At 44.9% G+C, this 26,263-nt stretch overlaps 1 long non-coding RNA gene across 1 annotated transcript in view; it reads left to right on the top strand.

The window, feature by feature from the left end:
- LOC142699098 (uncharacterized) overlaps positions 1-26,263 on the top strand; it is a 32,631-nt gene that overhangs the window by 583 nt on the left and 5,785 nt on the right. Inside the window, exons 2-3 of the long non-coding RNA XR_012865989.1 lie at positions 21,640-21,789; positions 23,150-24,142. This is a non-coding gene — a long non-coding RNA (uncharacterized LOC142699098). The remainder of the gene's footprint in view (positions 1-21,639; positions 21,790-23,149; positions 24,143-26,263) is intronic.

Genomic DNA, 26,263 nt, shown 5'->3' on the forward strand with positions numbered 1-26,263 from the left:
TGTGTATATATATATATATATATATATATATATATATATTTGCCTGTTTGTCTAAATATGCCCCTCTATGTATGTGCAGTATATATGTTCCTGTGTGTCTGTGTGTGTGTATATATTCCAGAATGTGTATATATATATATATATTTGCCTGTTTGTCTAAATATGTCCCTCCTATGTATGTGCAGTATATATGTTCCAGTATGTGTCTATATATGTGGTTAACTTTTGGTTTGTGGAGGGCGGCAATAGAGAATCCCGCACAGGGCGCCATCCAACCTAAGGCCGGCCCTGACGGTATTTATATATAAGTGAGCGCAAATATGGCAGCTAAGAGCTTTTATAATGTGACATCTAGTCATGAAATCCATGAAATCTGGACAGAACCGGAGGAAAGTCTTATGTGAAGCAGTAAATGACTCTACAACTTGTAATGTTTATACAAGGACCTTCCCAAGAAACGTTCCTCATCCTCTGTTGTAATATTATACAATGAGCGGACCTGACGTTCTATCTGGTAATGATTGTTACTTCACGGTCCAGTCACTAGTACAGCTGTAAGGAAGGCGAGGACTACAGGCAGGAGAAGAACACAGAGACATAAGACACTAAGGGGGAGGGGGGGGTCATTTATCAACTCTTCTACGCCAGGCGTAGAAAAGTCGCAAAAGGGATTAAAAGTCGCATTTTTGATGCAAATTGCAATTTTTGCCCTTTTTTTGCGCCACTTTCCACACTTTTGTAGAAATGGGGCGTGGTCGAGGGGAAAGGGGCGTGGCCACTGAGCCAACAAATTTATTATGATTCTCCCAGAAAAGTGGCATAAATTATAGTGGAAATCTACGCCAGCTCCTCGCTAACGTATATTTCACTCCATGGGGCATAGCAAGGTAGAGGCCCGCGCTGGACCTCGCAGATCTGGCACAGTTTAGAATTTTCTGTAAAAGCAGAATGAGCCATTACAGAAGAGAGAAAGCAGAATACATTGGGACCCTAAAGAGGTCAGGAGCTTTAAATTGTTTGGGTTTTCCGGAAAAAAATCATCTTCTGTGCGTGAATATAACCTTAAAGAACCAGTTCCTGTTGTTCAACCCCTTAACTGGTTCCCGCAAAATGTTGTGTCAGATATGTCATAGTGCGAGGGGTGATGTACGGAGCGCTCACGCGCTGTGCGTGCACCATACGCTGCGGCTGTCAGCTGTGTATTACAGATGACACCCGGGACTAACGGCCAGAAACGGTGAATGCGCTGATTTCTGGCTGTTTAACCCCTCAAATGCTGTGGTCAGTCACGACGGCAGCATCTGAGGTGTTAAAAAGAGGGGGCGGCCCCCTCTGACAGCTCGTCACCCCCACCCGCAATGAGATCGCTGGGTCACTATGGTTGTCATGGCAGCCCAGGGCCTAATGAAGGCCCCCAAGACTGCCTTCACTCTGCCTCTCCTAAGCCCTGCATGTGGCAGGGCTTAAAGTGTAGCTAAGCGTTTAAGAAACTTCTGACATGTCATAGTGACATGTCAGAGGTTTTGATTGGTGGGGGTCCGAGCACTGAGACCCCCACTAATCGCTAAAATGAAGCAGCTGAAGTTCTCGTGTGAGCGCTCAGCCGCTTCGTGTCTGTTCGGCTTTTTCCGGAAACCAATGTATCGGAGAAAGTCTAAGAGCCGTACCGAGCGCTTCAGCTCCGTACTTTTAGCGATAGGTGGGGTCTCGGTGCTTGGACCTCCACCAATCAAAACTTCTGACATGTCACTATGACATGTCAGAAGTTTGTTAAACGTTTAGCTGCACTTTAACAGAAGCCTGTGGAAATGACAATATACTGCAATACATTAGTATTGCAGTGTATTGTACCGGCGATCTAACAATCGCTGGTTCATGTCCCCTAGCAAAAAAAAGGGAAATATAGTTTTTAGTAAGGAAAAAAGAACAAATTAAAAGTAAAAAAAAACCACCTTTTCCCAGTTTTCCTCTAAAGTAATGTAAAAAATAAAAAAAAGTTAACAAAATTGGTATAGCTGTTTCTGAACTATTCAAATCTAGCGTTATTTAACGCGCATGGTGAACCCAAAAATATTTAAAACCCCAAAATTGCTGTTTTTTGGTCAACTTAGCTCTTAAAAAAAATGTAATAAAAAGTGATCAAAAAATTGCATGTACCAAAAAATGGTACCTATAAAAACTAGAGCTCGTCCCACAAAAAATACGCATCACACCGCTCAATCGATGGAAAAATAAAAACCGTATGGCTCTTAGAATGTGGCTACACCAATAAAAAAATTTTAACCAAAAGTTTTTTTTCTTTGAAAGTAGTGTAATTTAAGAAAACCTATATAAATTGGTATCTCCGCAATCGTATTGCGCCACAGCATGTAGTTCCCTTTTCATCTTTACCGCACGGTGAAATCTGTAAGAACGAAACCCAAAAAGCCATGAAGGGATCGCAGTTTTTTCCAATTTCAGCACGCAAATAATTTTTTTTCCGTTTACCAGTGAATTGTATGGTACTTTAGATGCTACTAATAGAAACTACGACGCCTCCCGTAAAAAATAAGCCCTCAAAGTCTATTAAAATGGCTTCGGCCTGAAGAGGTTATACAAGCCATTTTTCATTTGTCACTCGCCTTCCTAGAGTCATAACTTTTTTATTTTTACGTCAATGGAGTGGTGTGTGAAGGATTATTTTTTTGCGAGAGGAGTTGTAGTTTTTTGGGCACCATTTAAAGTACCATGTAATGGTTGAATTTGAGAAAACTGAGCTTCCTCCATGTTTTTGGGGTTTAGTTTTTACTGTACACACTTACCTTCTCTTAAGGTAAAAGTAGATTTAACATCTACTTTTACCATAAAGAGGCTCTGTCACCAGATTTTGCAACCCCTATCTGCTATTGCAGCAGATTGGCGCTGCAATGTAGATAAGAGTAACGTTTTTATTTTTAAGTTATGACCGTTTTTGTATTTATGCAAATGAGGCTTTCTAAAGTAGAACTGGGCGTGTTTAAAGTAAAAGTCCAACTGGGCGTGTATTATGTGCGTACATCGGGGCGTTTTTTACTTCTTTTACTAGCTGGGCGTTCTGACGAGAAGTATCATCCACTTCTCTTCACAACGCCCAGCTTCTGGCAGTGCAGACACAGCGTGTTCTCGAGAGATCACGCTGTGTCGTCACTCACTTCCTGCCCCAGCTCTTTTTTAAAAATAAAACGTTACTCTTATCTACATTGCAGCGCCGATCTGCTGCAATAGCAGATAGGGGTTTCAAAATCTGGTGACAGAGCCTCTTTTAAAGGGGTTGTCTGAGATACCAAAATTTTTTCAAAAACTGTGTCATACATTACCCCTTATACAGACAACCTAAATAAAGCATTATTTAAAAAAAACTTCTACTTCGCACATTTCTGCTTTGAGTTTAGCACAGCTTGTTTACATGCAGTTCAGCTCTGGTTTGTTGATCTTTCCTTGTGAGGAAACTTTTTTCCCGTGCACGCTCCTTGCAGGCTGCAATGAGCGTGCACGTACCTTCCAAGAGTTCACGTGAGCTGTCCCTGCTCCTCCCCGCTGACATCCTTCACTGGACTTGTCTTCTTGCTGACATTCTTGAAGGATGGTGACCGTTCTCCCCCCATTATGTTTTTCACATTTATGTTTTCTTTCTCTTTTCAGGTCTATAAACCTCTTCGTGTCTCCCTCACCCTCGTCCACCCTCACCCTCGTCCACCCTCACCCTCGCCCACCCTCTTCTATCTCATGTCTCTCTCCACTAAGGCCATGTTCACACAGAGTTTTTTTGCAGGAAGAATATCTGCCTCAAAATTCCGTCTTGAAGTTTGCGGCAGATTTACCTCTCCCTGCACGTTGATTTTTGCGTCATTTTTCCCGGAGTTTTTTGTGCGCTGTTTGCGGCTTTGTTTGCGTTTTTGTTTGCCGCTTTGTTCGGGGCGTTTTTCGCTTAGTTTATCTTGGCGTTTTTTGCTTGTTTGTTTGCGTCTTTTTTTGCGATGTTTTTTTGCTGTGTTTTCCGTTGCGTTTATCGTAGCCTTTTTCGCGTCGTTTATCGTTTCTTTTTTTGTGTCGTTTGCGGCTATTTTTGCTGCTTTTTTCGTTGCGTCTTTCGTGGCGTTTTCCCAGTTGTTTTTCGCGGCGTTCTTTGCCTCTTTGTTTGCATCTTTTTTCGCGTCTTTTTCGCTGCGTTTTCCGTGGCGTTTATCGTAGCCTTTTTTGCGTCGTTTTTCGCATTTTTTTTTGCGTCGTTGTTTGCGTTATTTTTTTTTCTGGGTTTTTCGTTGCATCTTTCGTGGCGTTTTCCCTGTTGTTTTTCGTGGCGTTCTTTGCCTCTTTGTTTGCGGCTTTTTTCGCGGCTTTATTTGCAATGTTTTTCGCGGCGTTTAACGTAGACTTTTTGGCGTTGTTTTTTGCGTCTGTTTTTTGTGGCGTTTTTTGCCCGCGGCAATTGAGTGCCGCGGGCATAAAACAACGGGAAATACGCTTTCTCTGCCTCCCATTGAAGTCATTGGGAGGTCAGAGGCGTAAACGCCCGAAGATAGAGCATGTCGCTTCTTTTTCCCGCAAGGCAGTTTTACTGCTCGCCGACGCCTACGCCGACGCCTCCCATTGAAATCAATGGTACGCATTTTCGGGCCATTTTTGACGCGTTTTGAAACAATGTTTCCGCTTAAAAAAAAACTCGTCAAAATACTCTGTGTGAACTTAGCCTAATGCTGCCTCCGTTATTGTACTTCATGTACCATTCCTCCTCCTGCACTTTGTGTTGTGAGGAGGAGTAATTTTATTACATAGATGACACACTACCCCTCCCCCACCTGTACCTAGCGCTATTGTAACTTATCGGAGTAGTGGAATCCCACTATGGTCGGGGATTCCGCTCCTGCACGCTTTGCTTGGACATAGACCTAGGTAGAGACATGAAGCAATCCGTTGTGGACCGGAATCATAGTGGCGCTGTCTCTCTAAGGGCGGATTTACACGAACGCCATATACGTCCGTGCAACCCGCGTGTTTTTCACACGTGTGGCACGGACCTATGCAAGTCCATGGAGCAGTGCAGACTGTCATTGATTTTTGTGCAGCGTGATTCCGCTGCGTATAACTCACAACATGTTCTATATTCCGGCGTTTTGCGCGAATCACGCACCCATTGAAGTCAATGGGCGCGTGAAAACCACGCATTGCCGCACGGAAGCACCTCCGTGCGAACTGGCTGTTTTGCACAACAGCTGTCAAAAGGATGAATGTAAACAGAAAAGCACCACGTGCTGGGGGCGGAGCTAGCGACGGACCTGAATGGACGTGTGCTGCTGAGCTCCGTAACTACCGACAGCTCATTTCTTGCATAAGTTAGCGTGTTACAGCCAGCCATGGTCAAGATCGGCGGCAGTAAGTCCAGAGACGACCAGGATCCCCCCAGAACACTTGGGGCTCAAGGAAACATGGAGAAGTTCGTGAAAAGGGGGCCGTTGGGTGCAGGCGGACATGAGGCCAAGATGGCGCCGTCCTCCTCTCGCTCCCGGGAAGAAGATGTTGCAGGAGCAGCAGATGATAGCAGCGATGCAGGCAGCACTTCGACCGACTGGCCACTCACTAGAGACTTCTTCACAAAGGTACTTAATAAGGCTTTGGAGCCTCTGGTTAGAGATTTGGCAGACATTAAGCAAGATATGAGGCAAGTGGGACAACGGGTAGAGAAGCTGGAGGCTACTCAGGCGGCAATGCTTGATTTTAACACGGCAGTCACACAATGCTTCTCCTCGTGTCAAAAGCACTTTAATTCAGTATTCCGGGCCCTAGAAGACCAGGAGAATAGGAACCGCAGGAACAATCTGCGTTTTAGAGGTGTGCCAGAATCCATCTCTGCGGATGCTCTGATGGAAACTATCAAGGGACTCTGCCGCTCGCTGATTGGCCCTAATACACATGCGGACATTGTTTTGGAGAGGGCCCACAGAGCTTTGCGCCCTAAACCAACTGCCTCAGACCCCCCCGCGGGACGTAATATGCCGATTTCTGAACTACACGGATAAGGACGCTGTGCTGACTAAAGCAAGAAACACGGATGCCCTTACTTTACAAGGTTCTGTTATCTCTATATATCAAGATCTGGCATCTAGTACCCTTCAAAAACGTCGTCATCTGAAGCCACTTACTGATCATTTGAGGAATAAGAATATCATGTATCGCTGGACATTCCCGTTTGGATTATCATTCTTCTATGAAGGTCGTCGTATGCTGGTCTCATCCGTGACAGATCTGGAGTCCGTATATGCGCACTTGGATATAGAGCCACTGGATATAGAAGACTGGGATCCGGTCCTGGATTTGACGTCTCTCCCTGCTACAGCCCACTTGACACCATGGGAAGATGTTCCAGCTCCTAAACGTCAACGTAGCAAGAAGAAATCGGGACGTGTGGGCTCACGTAGATTGGCAGGGGAAAGAGAGGAACTGCCTTGAATAGCGGCGTGATAACACGCTTTATCTCAATATATTCTTTATTTTGACCATGGCGTGGACTGCTATGGCTAGATGAGCTGATTGTGTTGATACATGGTTAACTTACCAGATTCCCCCCGGTGGAAGGTTCTGTGTGAACCGTTATTGTTCTTGTTCTCAGTTGTGGGGTACTGTCCCCCATCTTTGTTATCTATGTTATCTATGTTTGGTCTCCCCCTTCCCGTCCTGTCATTGGTACTTTATGTCCCACCCGTGTGCCTTATCTATGGTCCTGTAGTACTATGGAGAATGTGGGATATATCTCTCGGCTCGCCTTCATATGGTAGCAGAAAGTTCATATGTTGGGTACTTGCCTGTCTGATTTGGGGATGCGATAATGTAACCTACCTCTGCACTGTAATATGGCTGCTCTGAAGATAGTGTCTTATAATGTAAAGGGCTGCAACTCCCCCTCAAAGCGATGCCAATTTTTTTCTTTTATGAAGAAAGCAAAATGTGATGTCCTTTTGCTGCAAGAAACACATTTTAAGAAGGATCATTATCCAAATCTTTCCTTTTCTCACTTTCCAGTATGGTTTCACTGTGGCAGCAATAGTGGGGCCTCCAGAGGGGTGAGTGTGGGTTTTGGAAAAAATGTACCATTTGTCTGTTTATCTACCACTCTGGATCCAGAGGGCAGATACATTATATTGAAAGGCAAGATAGGCACTCAATTGGTCACGTTTGTAAATTTATATGCTCCTAATGTTGGACAGGTATTGTGGTTGAGTAAGGTACTACTGGTAGTAGATTCCGTGGCAGAAGGTATGACTATTATAGGAGGGGACATCAACCTGGTTATGGATCCTTTAATGGATTCATCCGTTAAAAAATCGGCTTTATCATACAGAGCTCTGAGGAGGGTTAAAACTTCTTTGGAGGATCGTGGCCTGGTTGATGTATGGTGATGTTTTCATCCAACGGAGGTGGATTACTCCTTTTATTCTCATGTGCATAATTCCTATCAAATATTAGACCACTTTTTTCTGCACAAAACTAACCTTCAATACTGTAGTAACACAAATATAGGTTCCAGAGTGCATTCAGATCACGCACTGGTTTTTCTGTCAATACAGTTAGCTAACACACAAAGCAGATCGCCAAGGTGGAGGCTTAATGACTCGGTATTAGGGCGAGGAGACGTAAGGGAGAATGTCAAACGAAAGTTGGAAGAGTATTTTAGACTAAATGCTTTACCAGACACTTCCCCCCAGGTATTTTGGGATGCTCACAAAGCTGTTGTAAGAGGGCACCTGATCAGCATATGTTCTCATATAAAAAAGGAAAGAGATAGAGATGTAGAGGTACTTCTGTCCCAGATCCAGAAACTGGAAAAAATCCATAAGCAGTCCCTGGCTAGCCGACATTTGACTGAACTAAATGACCTTAGATCCCAGCTTAAAAACTTACTTAACGCCTCGTCGGCTAAATACTTTGAGAGGTCCCGACAAAATTTTTACGCTCATGGCAACAAAGCCTCTAAATTCATATCCAAAAGGGTCAAACAGCGGCAGGTTAACAATCATGTCCATATGTTAAAGTCACCAGATGGCAGTTTGACTTACTCGGCCCCTAAAATAGCTTCTTTGTTTAGAGACTTTTATCATAATCTTTATAATCTGGAGAAATCACTACCCTCGGAGTGTCTGGCAGAGAGACCTGGGCTCATATCCTCTTTTTTAGACTCTCTCTCTCTTCCGGTCATCTCCGAGATGCAGGGGGCAGTGTTAGCAGAACCATTTACTTTGGCAGAATTGGAGATAGCAGTAAAGCAGTCCCCAGTGGGGAAGTGCCCGGGGCCAGATGGTTTATCTATAGAATATTATAGATCCTTTGGAGAGATTCTCCTCCCTCGCTTACTACGCATTGCAAATCTTACCACGGAAGGAGTACCTCTATCTGTAGATATGTCAAGAGCATATATTTCCCTTATACCCAAAGAGGGGAAGGACCATACGATCTGTGCTAACTTCAGACCCATCTCACTTTTGAATACAGATCTGAAGCTGATAGCAAAGATGCTGGCATCTCGTTTAAAACAGATCCTCCCAGACATTATTTCACCAGATCAGGTCGGATTTGTAATGCAGAGAGAGGGAAAGGACAACTCTACGAGAGTACTACACTTATTACATCACGCACAAAAAAATAGGGTTCCAACAGTCCTTCTCAGCACAGATGCGGAGAAGGCCTTTGATAGAGTTAGCTGGAATTTTATGAGACAGACTATGCGGGCATTCCACCTCCCTACCCCATTCATTAATGCGGTCTTTTCAATGTATGCATCCCCCTCGGCAGTTATTACTGTGAACGGGGACCTGTCCTCCCCTTTTGAAATTAGCAATGGCACCCGGCAGGGGTGTCCTCTTTCCCCCCTGCTGTTTGTCATGGTGATGGAGACTTTGATGCAGTCTATACGTTTAAAGTCAGATATAGCGGGTATGTGGGTAGGGGGGGGGGTGGAACATAAAGTAGCAGCCTACGCAGATGATCTACTACTGATTGTCACGAACCCCATCATTGCACTCCCAAAAGTAAAAGAAGTACTGGACTCCTTTGGGTACGTTTCCAATTTCTTGATTAACGCGAGTAAATCAAAAGCGATGGGGATAGCGGTGTCGCCGGAGTGTAGAGAAAAATTGAGGGCCAATTCGGCCTTTGACTGGTCGTCACCCCATATATCCTATCTAGGGATAAAGATGTGTGCAAATTGTGACGAGTTGTTCTCCTTGAACTTCTTACCGCTCCTGTCCTCTTTACCAGACTTGTTACAACGATAAGACTTGCCTTATCTGTCGTGGTTTGGTAGAAAGAACATTGTCATGTCCTATGTCCTGCCTAAGCTTACTTATCTGATGCAGACATTGCCAGTAGCTATTCCTCGGCTATATTTCTCTCGTATAATCAGATTATTTGCTAAGTTTATCTGGAAGGGGAAAAGGGCGCGTATCGCGAGAGCCATTCTGACTCGGCAAAAAAGAACAGGGGGTATTGGTTTTCCAGACCCAGAACAATATTATAGAGCAATACATTTAGCTAGGGTGTTAGATTGGGTGCGAGCACCTGGACATAAACTGTGGGTGTCGTTGGAAAACGCACTCTCCCCGTCACCGCTCAGGACTCTAATATTTATGGACCCCTCTCTGCTTTCGGATTACGGCCCCTCGAATCCCTTTACACGGGCAACACTTTCAGTCTGGAAAGGGTTTGTAGCTAGCTTAGGGGGAATACAGCTGACATCTCCTCTGATAGAGGTAAGAGATATTATAGGGGCAGCCACAAAAGCAGTAAGGGATAGTGCTCCGTTACATGTCAGTAGCTCTCAGATGCCGCTGGCTCAGCTATTAGATGATGAGGGTTGTCTAATTCCCCATTCTGCTCTGCTGTCTAAATTATCGATTAACGAGGGAAATTTTTTACTTCTTGCATATGTAAAGTCTATTACTCTGTCATGTTGTAGATCCACCTCGTTTCACAGAGAAGCTAATTGGTTTGAAACACTATGTTACCAGAACCGCGCGCCAGTGAAGAGTATCTCTCAGATTTATAGAAGGATTTCTGTCCCTCTTGCAACTAGACCTCCATACTATATAGGATTGTGGGAAAGAGATCTGGGAAGGAAATTTACTGAGACCGAAATATCCCGGATATTGATCGCCCCACACAAAGTATCCAGATGCATTAAGATTCAGGAGAACAGTTATAAAATACTATCCCGTTGGTACAGGACACCAGATAAGACCTGCATGTATAGCTCCTCGCATCCAGATACGTGCTGGCGTTGCAAGGGGGACAGAGGCACTTTTTATCATGTGTGGTGGGAATGTGCCCCGCTGAAAGATTGGTGGGGGAAAATTTTCTCAATATGTAATTCCGTGTGTAAGGGAACAATTCCGGTATCACCGGAAATTGCGTTACTTTCTATTGCAGATTCTTCAGTCCCGGTAGTCCCATCTGCTTTATTGCTTAATTGCTGATAGTGGCGGCTCGGCTATTAATACCCCTACATTGGCTAACGGATACAGTTCCATCCTTAGATCATTGGATTGCGAGGGTAGATCAGATCTATAGGTTTGAGGAGTTATCTCATTGAAACTCGCAGTCGAGAGATAAATTTCTCAAGATATGGCATCCATGGAAAAAGTACCGTAAATTTGTGTGACAGGATTTATTGTGAATTAAGAGGTTAAAGTTATACCTTTGTATGTGAACTGTAATGCTTGTCACGGATGTACCAATGTTATCCCTCCTTTTTTCCCCTCCCTTGGGTTTTTACCCGGTTCAATATCCTCTTCCCTGTTCCCCCTCCCCCTTTATGGTCTGTTAAGTACTTATAATATGGCATGGGATGTAATGCTTACCTGTTAAGACGTATATCCTCTGTATTGTTGAAAAATTCAATAAAAAATGTAAATATAAAAAAAAAAAAAGAAAAGCACCACGTGCTTTTCTGTTTACAAACATCCAAATGGCGTGTCATAATGATGGCGGCTGCGCAAAAACCACGCATATGACGCTGCCTCACGGAGCAGGTAAGTGGCTTTTGCGCAGGCAAAATGCCACGTGTTTTGCCTGCGCAAAAACGCCACGTTGGTCTGAATCAGGCCTTCTACACATTTTTAGGCAAGTTAGTTCAGACATTGATGGGAACTCCGCTGCGGACGATAGGCAGCGGTGCAGAAATTTCAGGCCGCAGCATGCACTGTCTGTTGCGGAGAAGTGGAATGGCACAAAGTATTTCAGCCTTTGCAATGCAAAAACCGAAATCAGTGGCAGGTCCGCTGTGTTTTCTGCAACGTCTGAATTACCTGTCAAAACTGCAAATATTGGTGCAGATTCGTCGCGTACTTTCCCCTAAATCTGCAACAACATTTGAAGCATAAAAACTCTGCCACGTCTGAACGTGCCCTTATAATAACAGCCAGCGCTGTGGCCACCACAGTATTAGCGATGGTCAGCTACTGGATGTTACCCAGGTATGCTATTCCCGGTGCCCCTGGTGGCGGAGGGTAACAGGGTCATAGTGATGGTTAGTGTTCGTCCAGCCCCGTCTTATGCCTCATGCACACTTGCTTGTAAGATTGACGCCCGTGAGAAACGCGTATGAGTCGGGTCAGTTTGTGTGCGTTCTGCATCAGTGTGCTTAGCAAGTGGCATGCGTTATTCACGCACTCAGAAAGGCCATTTTTTTGTTACAACAAATTGCAGCATAAATCACGCAGCAAACACGCTTGTTTGGTTCATGGTTTTCACGCATGCGTCTACTTTAATGTGAGTGTAGGTGCGTGATAACGCGCCAATAGAGGACATGCAGTATGTTTCACGCAGCGGACTCTCGCTGCGTGAAAACGGTCCCATTGAAATAAATGGGTCGCGTGTGCTATGCGTGGTTTCGACGATCAGCACACGGACGAGATTCACCCTGGTGTGAATGGGGCCTTAGGCACGATTTACACAAGTGTGAATCACATCCGTGTGCTGTGCTTTGAAAAAACACGCGACCCATTTATTTCAATGGGGCCGTTGACACATGCGTGACTTTTCACGCAGCGAGAGTCCGCTGTGTGAAACATATTGCGTGTCCTCTATTGGTGCGTTATCATGCACCTACACTCACATTGAAGTCAATGCATGCGTGGAAACCACGCACCGCACACGTGTTTGGTGCGTGATTTACACAGCAATTTGTTGTAAAAAAGAAGAAAAAAATGGGCTGGCTTTGTGAGTGCGTGAATAACACATGACAATCGAAAAGCACACTGATGCATAAGGGCGGATTTACACGAGCGTGTGCGTTTTGCGCACACAAATACGGTGGCGTTTTCGCGCAGCCGTCATCATTATGACACTCCGTTTGGATGTTTGTAAACAGAAAAGCACATGGTGCTTTTCTGTTTACATTCATTATTTTACTGCTGTTGCGCGAATTACGCGCGTCACACGGAAGTGCTTCCATGGGGTGCGCCTTATTTTCACGCACCTATTGACTTCAATGGGTGCGTGCTGCTCGAAAAACGCAGAAATATAGAACATGTCGCGAGTTTTACGCAGCGGACTCATGCTGCGTAAAATTCACGGACTGTCTGCACTGCCCCATAGACTAGCATAGGTCCGTGCCACAAGCGTTAATACCACGCGGGTTGCACGGACGTATAGCACGTTCGTGTTAATCCGCCCTAACGCAAACACACGGATGGGATTGACGCAAGTTTTTCACGCGCGGAAAATACACACGCTAGTGTGCATGAAGCCTTACTAATGGACGCTGTTAGACAGTGGCCATTAATAATGCACTAGTAATACATTTTTAAATAAATGAGAAGGACATAGAAAAAATATTGTAATAAAATAACACACACAACACTGGTTAACGATTTTATTACAAATAAAAAAGGTGTCATTGAAGTAGTCCTTGAACTTGATGTAGTACCAAGGACCCAACCTGTAAAAAACACCTAATAACTAAAAAAAAAAAAAAGAGGGATGCTTAGATACACTGCTCATGTGTGATACTGTTAGACCATGTATCTAAGCCTACCACAAGGTAGCCTTAGTAACATTACCCAAGCAGACAGTGTCACACATGGGCCATGTATCTAAGAATACCACATGTTAGGCTTAGATACAGGGCCCCAAAACACTAATCTTAGGGTATGTTCACACGGCAGCGTCTGTAACGGCCGAAATTAAGGGGCTGTTTTCAGGAGAAAACAGCCCCGTCATTTCAGCCGTAACGGCATGTGCAGGCGCTTGAACGCCGCGTCCATTACGGACGTAACTGTAGCTGGTTTTCCATGTAGTCCATGGAAAACGGCTCCATTTACGTCTGAAGAAGTGACATGACACTTCTTTGGCGCGGGCGTCTATTTACGCGCCGTCTTTTGACAGCGACGCGTAAATATACGCTTCGTGTGAACAGACAAACGTAAGCCCATTGCTTTCAATGGGCAGATGTTTGCCAACGCTTTCAAGCCGTAATTTCGGACGTAATTCGGGGGTTAATACGCCCGAATTACGTCCGTAAATAGGCCGTGTGAACATACCCTTATACAGGAATAAAAAGAATGTCATCTGGGGTCCTGTATCTAAGCCTACATTGTGTTAGGCTTAGATACAGGCTCCATGTGTGACACTGTTAGTTAGACCCCGTATCTAAGCCTAACAATGTAGGCTTAGATACAGGACCCCAGAAGATCTTATCCAGTTCAGGACCGGGCTATTTTGCGCCTTCAGGACCAGACACCGTTTAGCCCTTTTTAGCACGTGTTAGTTAAATGGCTATAACGTTTTTATTTGTTGGGCTAACGACGTTATTTTTGCGACGTTTTTTCCGTAGACAATGGAGGTTTATTTTTTTATCGTTTTTATACCCACCTTTTTGCCATTTTAGAATTTTCATTCATAAAGTTTGAAAATAATAGTAAAAAAATAAGCTTTTTTACGTTTCAGCTTTTTTTTTTTTGGTAATAACATAGTTTTACCCTAAAATAGACCTTTTTTTTGTGATCGTCATTGTCTACCGTAAATTTTAATATATTATATGTCTATATTAGGGTAATTGGGTCAGCGCTAGCGTTACAACAAAGATTGGCGGGGGGAACGGTATTTTTTTGGGGTGGGTATTTTATGTGCATTTATTATTACATTTTTTTTGTACTTTACTATTTTTTTATTATTATGGTCTGTCCCTCAAAGGTCAAAAAAGACCTTTGGGGAACTTTATATATTTTTTTTCTTTCTTTTACACCATCTTTTCCACTGTAACTGGAGTTGCACAACAGCCCCAGTTACAGGGGAAATCAGCCCTCTCATAGTGACGATTGTCACTAACTGGGCTGTGCTGGGTCTAGTAAGACCCAGCAGCAGTCTGTCACTAACGGCACCAGGCGATCATGTGACCAGTCACATGATCACCAGGAGGAATAGAGACAGCGCCGCTGCCGCTGCTGTCTCTATTCCTATACACAGCGTTCATTGAAACACCACACACACTAACAATGCCCCCTGTAGATAGTGCCAGTGACAATGCCCCCTGTAGATAGTGCCAGTGACAATGCCCCCTGTAGATAGCGCCAGTCACAATGCCCTCTGTAAATAATGACCGTCACAATAACCTCTGTGGATAGCACCAGTCACAATACCCTCTGTAAATAGTGCCAGTCACACTGCCCCCTGTAGATCGCGCCAGTCAAAATGCCCCCTGTAGATATTGCCCAGTGTAAATAGAGTGCCCTGTAGATATTGCCCCAATGCTGCCCACAGAAAAAAAAGCCAGTGCAATAGTAATCAGTTGTATCTGCATCCTAAGGACACGGATACAATTGGGTAAGAAGTCCTGTTTCACCCCGGTTCTCTGAACCAGCTGTAATTTTAACAACCAGTTCGGGAAAACCGGGGCGAACTGGTCCCCCTTCAGCCTCGGGACCTGGGCAAGTGCCCACATTGCCCTCATTGTAATCCGCTCCTGCAAATATGGCTCTGACACTTCTCGGCATCCACTATGTATGAGCGGCGCTGAAATGATGACGAGATGGAGGGGAGAAGAAGAGCGGTGAGGTGAGTATGTGTTTTTTTATGTTATGGGAGACGTGGGAGGGATGCTATGGTGCATGGTGTGGTCATTGCTGCACAATTTTACCGCACGGCCCAGCAGAAAAATGCAACACATTTATTAAAATGCTTTTGCCTCTTAATAAATGTGTCACACTTTACGTTCAATTTTTTTTCTATTAAGACTGGTGTATAAAACATAAGTTTTGATCAGTGGGGGTCTCAGCACTGAGACCCCCCCCCCCCTACTGCTACAGCGAAGCTGCAGAAGCGCTTGGGTGAGTGCTGTGCCGCATGGTTTCTGATTGGCTTTCCACGGAAAACTGAGTGAGCGTTGTACGGACTAAATGTAAACTCTGAGTCTGTACACCGTTTGCTCAACTTTCCGAGGGAAGACGATCAGAAACAAAGCAGTACATCGCTCACCCTGCCGCTTCTGCTGCTTCATTTTAGCAATAAGTGGGGGTCTCAGTGCTAGGACTCCCACCGATCAAAACTTCTGACATGTCACTATGTTTAGTAACAATTTAAGGCCCCATGCACATGACTGTAAAAAAACAGAACCGCCTGGTTCTATTGGCCGCAGAAACCTTTCCGTATCGCTACGGATAGCTGTCTGTGCCGTAGAACCGTGCCGTGAATTATGGAGCATGTCCTACTTTTCGTTTTTTATGGGCCGTGCTCCCATACTTTGTATGAGAGCACGGCCCGAAACTGTGGCCCGCGGCCATCGGCAGCTGACCGTGCCCACAATCACAGGCCGTGATTATGGGCACAGCCGTGAAGAATGGGGCCGAAATGTTGATAAAATTCCTATAGAAAGTATTATGACTAAGTAAAGTAGCTGTGATAGAAATAATTCATACAGTTCTGGTAATAAAGTGATTTTGAGTTGGATTTCCCCGGTCAGATGCGGTTTGGTTGCTGTTTGCAGAAGATTTTCTTCTGGAGTTCTTGTTCTTGGAGGATATTCTTGAGGACGTTTGGACGTTCTAACAGTCAGTTGTCTACCTCTGGCCATAGAGTAGTGTTTCATCTCTTACAGACGAGTGTGCAGCTTAAAGGGGTTTTTCCATCTTAGACATTTATGGCGGGTCCAGCTCTGATGTATGCCATAAATGTCTACGATGGGAAGAACTCCTATAAAATGCTCCATTTGTGGCAGGGTAAGGAAGGACACTCTACTTGCCGTCAGATCCACCAAATTAAAGGTAGCGATGAATGGGGTGATAAATGTTGCAGCCAGACGCCCCTTACATCCCGGCTAGTAACAAGATATCATCATTACTTGAGGTGTTCCTGATGTAGAAATCCCTATGTGTAATGACAATGACGTTATCGAGCCCAGTATATTTTGTTTGTCAGTATGTTACACAATCTTTCTGGTTATCAGCAGTGTCCATGAAAGTCTCCCCTGAAATAAGGCTCATTTTTGTAGGGTTTGTGTGGGCAGGGTTTTAATATTTTTGCTGTGAGTGGCGCAGTTTAGTTGACGCGTCTCCTTTTCTTTTCCTCTCTAGTGATTTGGCCAGAAGTCACAAGTCAGTGTCCGGCTATTTTCACTACTAGTGATATCACTTTGTGTCATAACTTGGCGCATGTGAGGTCTCTATTGAATGTGTCATATTTTTCCTGATGATGATATCAGATATTTGGTGTCCTCTCTAGGCCACACTTAGGCCCATGTTATAAATGAGATGTAAATAGTCCACTGAATAGATTGTAGAATGGTTTTCTGTTATACAGATGTGAAGGAGAGCGCTATTTCTTCTAGACATCTGATCTTTGGTGTGATTGGTGAATAATTTAGGGGCTGTGGTCAGAGACAATTCCATGATACTTGTGGCTTATAGTCAGTGTGGGGTGGTCGGTGCGACCTCTTGGATAGGAAGACTTGAGGTGGGATCTCTAGTTTGGCTCCGCAGAATGTACCCCAGAACGGATTTAATTGCCCCTTAAAAATGATTTGAGCTTTATCAGAAACCAGGTACACTAACATCTCTTTACTGATCCAGTACATCTATAGCATATACCAGGAACGTATTATAGCACCTCTTTCTTTTCTAGATGTCTATAAGTGAAGAGAAGCAAAATTTAGAATCCTCCAGTCAGCGGCAATGGAGGAATCAGAGGACTGGTAATTAATATTATTATTAATTACTGATAATTATCAGGCTGGTTTCTAGCTCTGGATTACTCAGAGGTGTAATTCCCAAGTGACGGCTAAGATTTGAACAGCGAAGCTACTGCAGTCCTAGTACTTGTAGCAGACGCTGAAATAGTAAATTAGAATCACTCGGAAACAACCGCCGGTTCCCGGGTGCATACCGTCTTCTACAGCGATGTGACTGCGCATGAGCAGTAGCGCACGCTGAAATACAGGTTTAGAATAAGCACTTGGGAACAGTCGCCGGTTCCCGGGTACATACCGTCTTCTACAGCGATGTGACTGCGCATGAGCAGTAGCGCACGCTGAAATACAGGTTTAGAATAAGCACTTGGGAACAGTCGCCGGTTCCCGGGTACATACAGTCTTCTATACAGCCATGTGACTGCGCATGTGCAGTAGCGCACGCTGAAATACAGGTTTAGAATAAGCACTTGGGAACAGTCGCCGGTTCCCGGGTACATACAGTCCTCTATACAGCCATGTGACTGCGCATGTGCAATAGCGCACGCTGAAATACAGGTTTAGAATAAGCACTTGGGAACAGTCGCCGGTTCCCGGGTACATACAGTCTTCTACAGCGATGTGACTGAGCATGAGCAGTAGCGCATGCTGAAATACAGGTTTAGAATAAGCACTTGGGAACAGTCGCCGGTTCCCGGGTACATACCGTCCTCTACAGCGATGTGACTGCGCATGAGCAGTAGCGCATGCTGAAATACAGGTTTAGAATAAGCACTTGGGAACAGTCGCCGGTTCCCGGGTACATACAGTCTTCTACAGCGATGTGACTGCGCATGAGCAGTAGCGCATGCTGAAATACAGGTTTAGAATAAGCACTTGGGAACAGTCGCCGGTTCCCGGGTACATACAGTCCTCTATACAGCCATGTGACTGCGCATGTGCAATAGCGCACACTGAAATACAGGTTTAGAATAAGCACTTGGGAACAGTCGCCGGTTCCCGGGTACATACCGTCCTCTACAGCGATGTGACTGCACATGTGCAGCAGCGCACGCTGAAATACAGGTTTAGAATAAGCACTTGGGAACAGTCGCCAGTTCCCGGGTACATACAGTCTTCTACAGCGATGTGACTGCGCATGAGCAGTAGCACATGCTGAAATACAGGTTTAGAATAAGCACTTGGGAACAGTCGCCGGTTCCCGGGTACATACAGTCCTCTACAGCGATGTGACTGCGCATGAGCAGTAGCGCACGCTGAAATACAGGTTTAGAATAAGCACTTGGGAACAGTCGCCGGTTCCCGGGTACATACAGTCTTCTACAGCGATGTGACTGCGCATGAGCAGTAGCGCACACTGAAATACAGGTTTAGAATAAGCACTTGGGAACAGTCGCCGGTTCCCGGGTACATACCGTCCTCTACAGCGATGTGACTGCACATGTGCAGCAGCGCACGCTGAAATACAGGTTTAGAATAAGCACTTGGGAACAGTCGCCAGTTCCCGGGTACATACAGTCTTCTACAGCGATGTGACTGCGCATGAGCAGTAGCACATGCTGAAATACAGGTTTAGAATAAGCACTTGGGAACAGTCGCCGGTTCCCGGGTACATACAGTCCTCTACAGCGATGTGACTGCGCATGAGCAGTAGCGCACGCTGAAATACAGGTTTAGAATAAGCACTTGGGAACAGTCGCCGGTTCCCGGGTACATACAGTCTTCTACAGCGATGTGACTGCGCATGAGCAGTAGCGCACGCTGAAATACAGGTTTAGAATAAGCACTTGGGAACAGTCGCCGGTTCCCGGGTACATACCGTCTTCTACAGCGATGTGACTGCACATGAGCAGTAGCGTACGCTGAAATACAGGTTTAGAATAAGCACTTGGGAACAGTCGCCGGTTCCCGGGTACATACCGTCCTCTACAGTGATGTGACTGCGCATGAGCAGTAGCACATGCTGAAATACAGGTTTAGAATAAGCACTTGGGAACAGTCGCCGGTTCCCGGGTACATACTGTCCTCTACAGCGATGTGACTGCGCATGAGCAGTAGCGCACACTGAAATACAGGTTTAGAATAAGCACTTGGGAACAGTCGCCAGTTCCCGGGTACATACCGTCCTCTACAGCGGTGTGACTGCACATGAGCAGTAGCGCACGCTGAAATACAGGTTTAGAATAAGCACTTGGGAACAGTCGCCAGTTCCCGGATACATACCGTCCTCTACAGCGATGTGACTGCGCATGAGCAGTAGCACATGCTGAAATACAGGTTTAGAATAAGCACTTGGGAACAGTCGCCGGTTTCCGGGTACATACCGTCCTCTACAGCGATGTGACTGCACATGAGCAGTAGCACATGCTGAAATACAGGTTTAGAATAAGCACTTGGGAACAGTCGCCGGTTCCCGGGTACATACCGTCCTCTACAGCGATGTGACTGCGCATGAGCAGTAGCGCACGCTGAAATACAGGTTTAGAATAAGCACTTGGGAACAGTCGCCGGTTCCTGGGTACATACAGTCTTGCTGAAATGCAAGTTTAGTAGAAGCACTCGGGAACAGTTGCCAGTTCCCGAGTGCAGGCGGGGACTTGGGCAGCGCTAATGTTGCACATGCGCAGTTGCAGCTACAGGCTGGTAGTCACACCAAGCACTCGGGAATAATTGGATGTTCCGGAGTGCAAACGAAATAAAGCGTGTTCATGAGAACATTGAAAGCGACCACAAAGCCATACTATGGTCGGGAATTGTCTTTTCCCGACCATAGCCAGAGGAATGGGTTATGGTCGGATCCAAGGGCAACCAGTAACACAACAAAACTTCTGCAACAAAGGCGTTGAGTACATAATGGCATGGCTTTATAAGCATTCACACATGGCAGACCTGGGAGCCTTGTTTAGGCCGCCGGTTGCCGTGGCACCTATCAGGAACCTGCGATTGCGCTGATGGTAACAGAAGCCCCCGCCATCTGTTTACCCATGTAGATGCCCCACTATTGACCACAGCAACTGAGGGGTAACGTGCCGGGATCTACGCTATTTCCCGCACCATCCAAGTACTGTACATTTACGGTACTTTGTGCTAACTGCATGGCACTGTATATGTATGTCACCCAGTGGTTAAATGACAGAAAGCTGACATCAGTACCGTGAATTTCTAGGTTTATAGGATTTGCGTCTGTAAGTAAATAAACCGTATGCAACCCCAATGGCAGCCTCTATCTGTGGTGCACGGTTGGGTAAACGTTCTTTTGGCACTTGCCCCCTCCCCACCTAGTGCTGCACATGGAATAATACAAGACGTTTTTGGGCATGTGCAGTAGCCTGGGGCTGCTCTGCTTGTATGTACCAAGATGATGAAGCAAGCGGGCCTGGGACATTTCACCCATCTGCCCTTAAAAACAACCCACCCCCAAATCTGGAACTTCTACAGAGCAGAGAGTAAGCCGGAGGGCATGAATAGCAGAAACAGTGAGGAAAATCCTGACCTAGAATGGATCCAATTGTAGCAAACTATCAGCTGCGAGAAATATCAGGCATGTTCCTGGATATAAACAAGAATATTCCCATTCACTGACCCCAAACAGATATCTTAAAAATGCTGAGGAATTAGTAAGTTGCCGAACTTTTCATTATACGAAATTTAAGCATCTAGTTACATGAAACCGGAAAATCCCTATTATATTGCCATTTTATAGAGATCAGTGGTAAAATAGTGGCCACTCGGGGGCACAAATATGGATAACCAGGCCTGTACCTCTAGTTGTGCCTGTGACAATGCATCACCCCCAACTTATTCTTAAGGACCATGAAGTGTTTGAGCTTCTACATGGACCTAACAAGCGATCTGCTGGAGTCCCTTATCTACACATATTCAGGGCGGAGGTGCCTTGCTGGGGGCTCCACTACATAAATATCCTGCAGACTGTCCGGAAACAAAATGTACTTCTCAGTCGTATGTATATATGTATGGAGCATGTCCTCACTGTATATACTGTACTCCCTCCTTACTGTCCTCATATATACTGTATATAATGTACTGTTCAGTTATATGTATATATGGGACGTGTCCTCACTGTATATACTGTACTCCCTCCTTACTGTCCTCATATATACTGTATATAATGTACTGTTCAGTTATATGTATATATAGGATGTGTCCTCACTGTATATACTGTACTCCCTCTTTACTGTCCTCATATATACTGTATATAATGTACTGTTCACTTATATGTATATATGGGACGTGTCCTCACTGTATATACTGTACTCCCTCTTTACTGTCCTCATATATACTGTATATAATGTACTGTTCAGTTATATGTATATATGGGACAGGGTCCGCTCTCTAATCAGGATTTTTAAGGTGCTATGGATAAAACATTATCCCCTACTATACCTTTTCCTGTAATATTATAATAAATATTGGAGTTCTCTCTTTCTAAACAGACTCTGCTCCCACTGGACAACATGCAGGGCTCCCATGTTACGTCATCGCCATAGAAACTGTTCGGTTTCCAACCATCGTAGAACCATCGTAGAACTAACCGGCAACTGAAAGCTCCTCCCAATGTATTAATGTCACTTCTGTATGGACAGGTAAGATTTGTCTATCCCCTTCAATGGGTTTTCCCATGAAGGACATTTATGACATCTCCACAGGATATGTCATAAATGTCAGATAGATGGGAGTCCCACCTCTGTGACCGGCGCCTATCTCCAGAACGAGGCCCCCTAAACAGTGGCGGATTAAGTAGGCCATAGGCCCTGGGCTGTTACCCAAACATGGGGCCCCCCTACTCCTCCGCCGCCCTGCCACTACCTTTTTGTGCAAGCATTAACAGATGGATGTTACGATTCCCCTTGTCAAAGGGCTGCGTCCCTACATACTGACAGTATCACACTGTGCAGGGACACATCCTCCTGACAAGGGGAATGGTAACACGCAATTGTCTCAGTCCTGGACTGCACAAAGATATTTTGTGAAAGACAAGGATTTCCTATAAAAAACATGTCAGGAGAGGAGACAGATTCTCTATAAAACTAGTGACTCACAGAAGGTAAAGTAAAGCACCACACACACAGCCCCCGTAGAAAGCGCCACACACAGCCCCTGTCGATAGCGCCACACACACAGCCCCTGTAGATAGCATCACACACACAGCCCCTGTAGATAGCTTCACACACATCCCCCTCCCCTTGTATATAGTGCCACACAGCCCCCTCTCCCCTTGTATATAGTGCCACATATCCCCCCTCCCCTTGTATGTAGTGCTACACAGCAATCACCCCCCTGTATATTGCCACATATATTGCCTCCAAAACAAAACATTGTACTTACCTTGCCCCGTTCCCGCGACGGACGGTGCGCTGCACTGTCTCCAGGCAGAACACATGCTCATATCAGTGTGATGCAGTTACGTCATCACGGCGGCCTGCCCAGGGAGTCTTCCCAGCACCTTATAGGCTGCAGTCCTAACTTGGCCTGAAGCCTATATCATTAATTCATATCTGCGTCCTGAGGATGCAGATACAAGTGAATGTGGCTGTCGCTAGCATCGGGGGCCCCCTCCAGTTCTAGGCGCCAATGGGCTTGAGGGGGCCCGTGCAGCCCAGCCAATAAATGTTATGGGCTTGGCAGCCATGGGCCCCCTGGGAGCCTTGGTCGGCTGCCCGAGCCTTCCTAACGATGATCCGCCGCTGCCCCCAAACCCAGTTATATCTTTTTGTGCTCATGCTGCTTCCTGGTCACTTCTTGATGACATGGTCGGAAGTTACAGAAACAGCGGTGAGTGCCTCGAATTTCTATCTTCTATATATATATATATATTGATGTGCTCAGGACTTCACCCTAGGATCCCCCCTTACTAGTAATAAAGGCCGTGCACCTGCATTTGGGATTTCAGATCCTCGCTGTCTTTTTGGATTATTTATCAGTTTGTTTTCTGTGTTTTTACAGATAGTGCCAGAAACCCAACTATGGATTTTAGAGCCAGAGAACAGTCATGGCTGGTTAAAGATGACTCCACAGCCACAGGTGTTGTCAGTCAGAGAAATATTAGGGAGCCACAGAACTCCTTCAAAAGCCTTGTAAATAAAAGCATGAAAGTTTGGTGGAACCGAGCATTCCTAGCAAATTATCTCCAACGGAACCTTATACCGAGGGGGTTACGCATACAAGTTTTCCCATCATTTCCAACTGAAGATGTGAATTTTCCATCTAAATGGGAGGAGAACTGCAGTGCGTGTTCATTTAAAGTGATGGAGCTTCTTATTGGACCCAATAACACCTCATTAGAAAACAGAGATAACGAGCTGGAAAAGATCCAGCAAAAATTAAAAGCAGAGATGTCCAAAGAGGACTTAGAAACATTTAAAACACAATTGGATCATCAATGCCTCGTGTGGGAAAAAGAAATGGAGAGCAGAAAAACAAAGAAATTGATATGTGATAATAATGATTTTCAACAGAAGAAAATATATTGATGGAATGGGAGACAAAATGGTGAATCACTGAGTCTTTCCTCTTCTATGTGATCTTTGTCATCACAGAGCGGTCACCATGATATGACATTATGTAGTAGCGTGAGTTCTACACGTGACTTACCAAGATACAAAAGAAAACGGAACTAAAATCAGTCGTCCAACAGTAGGAGAAAAATGAATAAGGGATTGGAACAAAATCCAAGACATCACAAGAAGGTCATTAACATTTCTATGCATCAATTATCTATAGGTGACATCACACTGTTGGACAAAGTCTTGACCTTTTCTCCCGCCTCCTGTTTTGATCTTTTCTCAGCAGTAAAAGATCTGCAATTTTTTGCACAATCTTTGATCTTTAAGAAATGGTATTTTAAAGAGGAAGGCGATTTATTTGTCACAGTTGAGGAACGAGAAACATTGTGAATATTTGAGAAACTCTTTCACCAAGAAGGGGGAATATCAGAAGGTAAGATTCATATCTGTATTAGAACCAAATCTACAAAATCCCCCCGTTGTCTATTTGCCCCGCAGTAGATCTTTTTGTCAAATTAGTCCCTGAAGATTAGCAAAACATTCCAAGGAAAATTAAGAATGACAATCTGTCGAGTTCAGAGAGAGAGAGAGACAGAGAGAGAGAGAGAGAGAGAGAGAGAGCGAGCTTGGAGAGGATTAAATCATGGCATGATGTGGTAGTAAAACCTGCCGATAAAGGCAGAAATGTGGTATTTTGGCCACGCCAGATGTATAGTTATGAAGCAAATCGCCAATTGAAAAAACGCCACTTTTTAAATAATGATATCACGGAGGCGGAGGTTGCTTTAGCAATCTCTAAGCTACACAATAATAAAACGCCGGGTCCTGACGGCCTATCGGCTGAATACTACAAACTTTTGCCAGATATTGTACCGACATTGACGAGGACCTTACAAGCCATATTTAGTGGGGAGATTGACCTGCCTAACTTTCATGCGTCCAGGACCATATTGCTTCCCAAACCTGAGAGGGATCCAACCCTCCTTTCCTCATATCGTCCGATTTCCATTTTAAACCAAGACTATAAGCTCCTAACAAAGATTTTGGCCGACCGCCTCCAAACCATGTTTGGACTGATCATTGCCCCAACCCAACTGGGTTTCTTAAGGAATAGACATTCCACTAAAGGTATCCATCAGGTTGTAGCAGCCACGTTGTCTGCACTAGACCCTCCTCCCCAGTGACCATGCTGCTGGGACTTGACGCGGAAAAGGCGTTTGACTCTTTATCATGGCCATTTCTCACAGTGGTGTTGCAGTCCCGGGCCTTCGGGGACCGCTTTCTAACATTCCTTTCACGCTCACAGGCCTGCTCTACCACATCCCTTACCATCAATGGGCTTAACTCACCTCCTATCTCAATTTTCAGGGGTACGTGTCAGGGATGCCCTCTCTCACCGTTACTGTTTCATTTATCCCTAGATCCACTTCTCCGTCATCTCCAGTCCCTAGCATGTTTTCAAGGCATACAAATTGGAGATTCTCAAATTAAACTATCGGCATTTGCAGATTATATTTTGTTCTTCATATCAAACCCTGCCTCTACTTTACAACCAATCCTCCAGGATATCCCAATTTATGGTACCCCGTCAGGTTTCAAGATCAATCTACAAAAATCAGAAGCCCTAATTCTTAAGGGTCCCTCCAGGCCACTCTGGTCTTCGAAGCATGCATTTAAATGGAACTCTGATTACATTCCCTATTTGGGGGTACGCATCACGAGACAACGATCAAATTTATATCAACGAAACCTTAATCCCATTATTGCATATTTGGAATCCCAACTCATGGCTTGGAGGCACTTTACTCTATCATTTTTAGGTAGGGCTAATCTATTAAAAATGGTTGTCTTCCCTAAATTGTTATACTTACTACAATCCTTGCCTATATACTTGAGACCAGTTGATGTTAGGCAAAAGAGACCAAGAGTGAGCCTATGCATATTGCAGCAACATCATGAAAATGGGGGGATTAATTTTCCACAGATTCACTTATACAATATGGCAGCTCAACTACGAGTGATTGGAGATTGGATAACTGGTAGCTCCTGCTTTTCTGATTCTACATTGGACCAACAATTTTCAAAACCCATTTCCTTAACATGCCTCTTACACACTCCCTACTCGGCTCTATCACCTGATGAACGGGCTAACCCCCTAGTCATGTCCTCCTGGAAACATGCACCAAGGTCAGACAACACTTAGGTTTAAACCCTAGATTTTTCCTACTTCTTCCTTGGGTCCATAACTTTGACTTCCAAAATGCCAACCCCCATGTGGTTTTTCGTGGATGGGTTGGGGGGAGGGGTTGACATGTATTAATCCGATAACTAACATGCTCACTCGTCGTCCATACTCATTTAATGAACTACGTATACAATATGATTTTTTGGGCCAACACCCATTTTATTACATGCAGGCCTGTAGCTATGCTCACAAGGTCATTAGACACTTACAAGACCAAGACTGGGATGACTTCTTCTGTCACTTAACTCCATCTCACCAATGCCGAAAAAGACTAATCACTACCTATTATAACGTTTTAAGACAGCCATT

The sequence above is a fragment of the Rhinoderma darwinii genome, unplaced genomic scaffold (assembly GCF_050947455.1).
Source record: "Rhinoderma darwinii isolate aRhiDar2 unplaced genomic scaffold, aRhiDar2.hap1 Scaffold_129, whole genome shotgun sequence".
NCBI lineage: Eukaryota > Metazoa > Chordata > Amphibia > Anura > Rhinodermatidae > Rhinoderma > Rhinoderma darwinii.